We start from the raw sequence: 6,000 nt of genomic DNA, 5'->3' as shown, positions 1-6,000 counted from the left end.
TGAGGCAATGCTGGAGACCCTGGGGCAGACTTCTGGACACACTGGGGCAGATTGCTGGACACACTGGGGCAATGCTGGACACTGGGGGTAATATGCTGGACACACTGGGGCAGACTGCTGGACACACTGGGGAAAGGCTGGACACTGGGGCAGATTGCTGGACACACTGAGGGCAGATTGCTGGACACACTGGGGGTAATATGCTGGACATACTGGGGCAGATTGCTGGACACACTGGGGGTAATATGCTGGACACACTGGGGCAGATTGCTGGACAACATGGGGGTAATATGCTGGACACACTGGGGCAGATTGCTGGACAACATGGGGGTAATATGCTGGACACACTGGGGGCAGGACTTGAGGCATGGGCAGAATGTAGATACGGGGCATGATTGGAGACACGGGGCAGGATTGGATCATGGGGCAGGACGGATACGATGGAGGCTGGTGGGGCAGGATGGGGAGATCATATGGGGTAGAATGGATACTCATGAGGGCAGGATACGACAACATATGGCTGGAGCCAGGAATGAGATAAACGGGGCCAGGGTGGGGAATATTATTACCATAGGGGATAATTAAAGGGAACCTGTCACCCCGTTTTTTGAGATTGAGCTATAAATACTGTTAAATAGGGCCTGCGCTGTGTGTTCCTATAGTGTATGTAGTGTACCCCGATTCCCCATGTATGCTGAGAAATACATTACCAAAGTCGCCGTTTTCGCCTGTCAATCAGGCTGGTCAGGTCGGGAGGGCGTGGTGACATCGCTGGTTCTTCCTCAGCTTTACGTTGGTGGCGTAGTGGCGTAGTGGTGAAGACACAGCGCGCGATCTGCGCTGTCATCCCTTTCGTCGGTGGGGGCGGCCATCTTCCTGGGGCCGCGCGTGCGCAGATCGAGTGCTCTGCTGCACGGGGCTTCAGGAAAATGGCCGCGGGATGCCGCGCGTGCGCATTAGAGATCGCGGCGGCCATTTTCCCAAAGCCGAGTTTGCATCTCGGCTTTGGGAAAATGGCCGCCGCGATCTCTAATGCACACGCGCGGCATCCCGCGGCCATTTTCCTGAAGCCCCGTGCAGCAGAGCACTCGATCTGCGCACGCGCGGCCCCAGGAAGATGGCCGCCCCCACCGATGCAAGGGATTACAGCGCAGATCGCGCGCTGTGTCTTCACCACTACGCCACCAACGTAAAGCTGAGGAAGAACCAGCGATGTCACCACGCCCTCCCGACCTGACCAGCCTGATTGACAGGCGAAAACGGCGACTTTGGTAAGCTATTTCTCAGCATACATGGGGAATCGGGGTACACTACATACACTATAGGAACACACAGCGCAGGCCCTATTTAACAGTATTTATAGCTCAATCTCAAAAAACGGGGTGACAGGTTCCCTTTAAGGGATATTATTACTGCAGTGATGTATTTATTTTATTTTTTGAGTATACTGTTTTAAATGGGGGGGCGGTCCTGTTACTGTGCAGAGTGACACTATATCACCTTTTTTTCTTCATGTGGTGTAATGTAGAAGTTGTGAAAAATTAAGTAATGTGTTCTGCAAGCGGAGCTCGAGATAACTGTGTTATTTCCTGCAGAAACGAGTCCTGGCTGGAAGGAATGATGGCGGTCTGTGCTGGATGAAAGATGAAGGACTTCACCTAGAGACGTCACTGGTGAGTCAGTGTTACCTATACACTGACACTATACACTGTATACTATATAGAGGTCCTGTGTATAATGTCACCAGTGATCTCTGTATTACCTCTACACAGACACTGCATACTAAGTACAGATCTCCTGTGAATACTGGCACTTATGGTGATAGTATTGTGGTTTTTTTTTTTATTACTGATCAGTATTGTAGTATTCAGTCACTATGTGGTGGTAATATGTGGTCTGGAAATGGTGCGGTGGTATTTGTCCCTTGTATGTAGTATTATTCGGTCACTATGTGGCCTGGTCATGGTGTGGTGGTATTAAGTCACAGGTGTGGCATGTGGGGGTGACACCATTAGGCCCAGTTTAAGTTCTACAAAACAGGAAAACCATTTTTGGTAACCTTTGTGTGTATTGAGCTGGGGGGGGGGGGGGGGGCGCCAAACTCGGGATCAGCCCCGGGCGGCAAAAGCTCTAGCTACGCCTCTGCATGTTAGGGCATGTTAGGTTAGGCTATGGGTTGAACTAGATGAACTTAAAGTATTTCTTCAACCTTAATAACTATGTTACTATGTCACAGGCCATATGCTGCCACCAGTACGTCCTCGCCAGGAGCTCAGATGTCCTTTTGGTCCCAAAATGTCCACCCACCCTGGACGAGTGAGCCCAAGAGAGAACCTCCGGTCACAAATTAGGTGGAACAAAAGTCTTGCCTGGAGGTACAGACTATAAGGAGACCTGGACCACAGTTCTCAGGTTCTCTGAGGGGACAATTAGCCGCGGCTCCTCCTCCTCCTCCACTAATGACACTACGGAACGGGAGAGAGCGTCGGATGTTCTTCTCCCCGGAAAGATAATGGAGGGTGAAGAGGAAGCCGGAGAAGAACAAGGACTATCTAGGCTGGCGAGAGTTTAGCCGCTGGGCTGTCTGTAAATACACCAAATTTTTGTGGTCGGTGTACACTTGGATGGGAAAATGAGCCCCCTCCAGGAGGTGTCTCCACTCTGAAAAGGCTAACTTCATAGCTAGCAACTCCCTGTCCCCGTTGGAATAATTCCTCTCCGCTGGTGTGAGAGTCTTAGAGAAAAAGAAGCAAGGATGCTTCCGACCTTGAGCCTCCTTTTGAAATAGGACTGCTCCAGCACCGAGGCATCCACCTCCATTATAAAAGCAATACCACCTATAGAGAAAGAATGGCCGAAATCAATGGCACTTCCAAACTTAAATAGTATCCAACTAGAACAAGAAGTCTAAGCCATGAAGTAAAATCAATAAATGTTATTAATACAAATACATAAAATCCATACAAGTAAAAAGGAGCACATGTCCAATATTACTGCCTGACAGCGCCAAATCCCATGTATAATTATCCAGAAGAACCTATCAACAGCCTACAATGCATGTAATGCTGGAGCCATAGAGTCTATGCAGGTACAAAACCGATATCTGGGGGGTTCTTCTAAGATATTCATAGGTCTGGGTCAGTACATATATACAATAGTATATTGAGGGCCATCACAGCTCCACAATGCATAGACCAAAAGTCCTATATATAAATTATTATTATTTATTATTATAGCGCCATTTATTCCATGGCGCTTTACATGTGAGGAGGGGAATACATAATAAAAACAGGTACAATAATCTTGAACAATACAAGTCACAACTGGTACAGGAGGAATGAGGACCCTGCCCGCGAGGGCTCACAATCTACAAGGGATGGGTGAGGATACAGTAGGTGAGGATAGAGATGGTCGTGCAGCGGTTTGGTCGATCGGTGGTTACTGCAGGTTGTAGGCTTGTCGGAAGAGGTGAGTCTTCAGGTTCTTTTTGAAGGTTTCGATGGTAGGAGAGAGAGAATAAATGACGTATTCCCTCAAATGGGACACACAGACATATGACAACTATAGCAAATATAAAGGTAGTAAATAGGTAAATGGTCTATGACCTTATCCAGGCAGTCTTGGTCCCCTAAGGATAAGGTCAGAACAAAGTACTGCAGTGCGCAGGCGCCGGGCCTCTCTGACCTTTCCCAGCGCACTGCAGTACTTTGCTCTGCCCTCAACAGGAGCCGCAGCGTGAAGACAAGAAGAGGACGTCATCGTATGAAGATGGGAGACCCCGGACCGGACCACGACGCCCATCGGACCCGGACCGCAGCGGGACCGCCCCTGGGTAATAGCGTGTGCACTCCGCATATCACACAATGACGCCCCTGATCATGTGACCCCTGACTCCGCCCCTCCTGTGACCTCATCACAGGTCCTGTGTGCACAGAACAGCCATACATGTGGAGTGCGGCTCTGTGGGTGGAGGTCAGTGCTGGAGGCTCCATTATTCTCTATGTGGAGTGCGGTTCTGCGGGTGGAGGTCGGTGCTGGAGGCTCCATTATTCTCTATGTGGAGTGCGGCTCTGCGGGTGGAGGTCGGTGCTGGAGGCTCCATTATTCTCTATGTGGAGTGCGGCTCTGCGGGTGGAGGTCGGTGCTGGAGGCTCCATTATTCTCTATGTGGAGTCCGGCTCTGCGGGTGGAGGTCGGTGCTGGAGGCTCCATTATTCTCTATGTGGAGTGCGGCTCTGTGGGTGGAGGTCGGTGCTGGAGGCTCCATTATTCTCTATGTGGAGTGCGGGTGGAGGTCGGTGCTGGAGGCTCCATTATTCTCTATGTGGAGTGCTGCTCTGCGGGTGGAGGTCGGTGCTGGAGGCTCCATTATTCTCTATGTGGAGTGCTGCTCTGCGGGTGGAGGTCGAGGCTGGAGGCCCCATTATTCTCTATGTGGAGTGCGGGTGGAGGTCGGTGCTGGAGGCTCCATTATTCTCTATGTGGAGTGCTGCTCTGCGGGTGGAGGTCGAGGCTGGAGGCCCCATTATTCTCTATGTGGAGTGCGGGTGGAGGTCGGTGCTGGAGGCTCCATTATTCTCTATGTGGAGTGCGGGTGGAGGTCGGTGCTGGAGGCTCCATTATTCTCTATGTGGAGTGCTGCTCTGCGGGTGGAGGTCGGTGCTGGAGGCTCCATTATTCTCTATGTGGAGTGCTGCTCTGCGGGTGGAGGTCGAGGCTGGAGGCCCCATTATTCTCTATGTGGAGTGCGGGTGGAGGTCGGTGCTGGAGGCTCCATTATTCTCTATGTGGAGTGCTGCTCTGCGGGTGGAGGTCGAGGCTGGAGGCCCCATTATTCTCTATGTGGAGTGCGGGTGGAGGTCGGTGCTGGAGGCTCCATTATTCTCTATGTGGAGTGCGGTTCTGCGGGTGGAGGTCGGTGCTGGAGGCTCCATTATTCTCTATGTGGAGTGCGTCTCTGCGGTGGAGGTCGGTGCTGGAGACTCCATTATTCTCTATGTGGAGTGCGGCTCTGCGGGTGGAGGTCGGTGCTGGAGGCTCCATTATTCTCTATGTGGAGTGCGGCTCTGCGGGTGGAGGTCGGTGCTGGAGGCTCCATTATTCTCTATGTGGAGTGCGGGTGGAGGTCGGTGCTGGAGGCTCCATTATTCTCTATGTGGAGTGCGGTTCTGCGGGTGGAGGTCGGTGCTGGAGGCTCCATTATTCTCTATGTGGAGTGTGGCTCTGCGGGTGGAGGTCGGTGCTGGAGGCTCCATTATTCTCTATGTGGAGTGCGTCTCTGCGGTGGAGGTCGGTGCTGGAGGCTCCATTATTCTCTATGTGGAGTGCGGCTCTGCGGGTGGAGGTCGGTGCTGGAGGCTCCATTATTCTCTGTGGAGTGTGGCTCTGCGGGTGGAGGTCGGTGCTGGAGACTCCATTATTCTCTTTGTGGAGTGCGTCTCTGCGGTGGAGGTCGGTGCTGGAGGCTCCATTATTCTCTATGTGGAGTGCGGCTCTGCGGGTGGAGGTCGGTGCTGGAGGCTCCATTATTCTCTATGTGGAGTGCGGCTCTGCGGGTGGAGGTCGGTGCTGGAGGCCCCATTATTCTCTATGTGGAGTGCGGCTCTGCGGGTGGAGGTCGGTGCTGGAGGCTCCATTATTCTCTATGTGGAGTGCGGCTCTGCGGGTGGAGGTCGGTGCTGGAGGCTCCATTATTCTCTATGTGGAGTGTGGCTCTGCGGGTGGAGGTCGGTGCTGGAGGCTCCATTATGCTCTATGTGGAGTGTGGCTCTGCGGGTGGAGGTCGGTGCTGGAGGCTCCATTATTCTCTATGTGGAGTGCGGCTCTGCGGGTGGAGGTCGGTGCTGGAGGCTCCATTATTCTCTATGTGGAGTGCGGCTCTGCGGGTGGAGGTCGGTGCTGGAGGCTTCATTATTCTCTATGTGGAGTGCGGCTCTGCGGGTGGAGGTCGGTGCTGGAGGCTTCATTATTCTCTATGTGGAGTGCGGGTGGAGGTCGGTG

General features: G+C 52.7%; 1 protein-coding gene across 1 annotated transcript in view; it reads left to right on the top strand.

Annotated features, from left to right (window-relative positions):
• Positions 1-3,921: 3,921 nt before the first annotated feature.
• LOC138663381 (zinc finger protein 432-like) overlaps positions 3,922-6,000 on the top strand; it is a 53,759-nt gene continuing 51,680 nt past the window's right edge. Inside the window, exon 1 of the mRNA XM_069749558.1 lies at positions 3,922-3,972. The gene's annotated coding sequence lies outside the window, so the exon portion shown is untranslated. The remainder of the gene's footprint in view (positions 3,973-6,000) is intronic.

The sequence above is a fragment of the Ranitomeya imitator genome, chromosome 2, assembly GCF_032444005.1.
Source record: "Ranitomeya imitator isolate aRanImi1 chromosome 2, aRanImi1.pri, whole genome shotgun sequence".
Classification (NCBI taxonomy): domain Eukaryota; kingdom Metazoa; phylum Chordata; class Amphibia; order Anura; family Dendrobatidae; genus Ranitomeya; species Ranitomeya imitator.
This window is presented reverse-complemented; position numbering and strand designations above follow the sequence as displayed.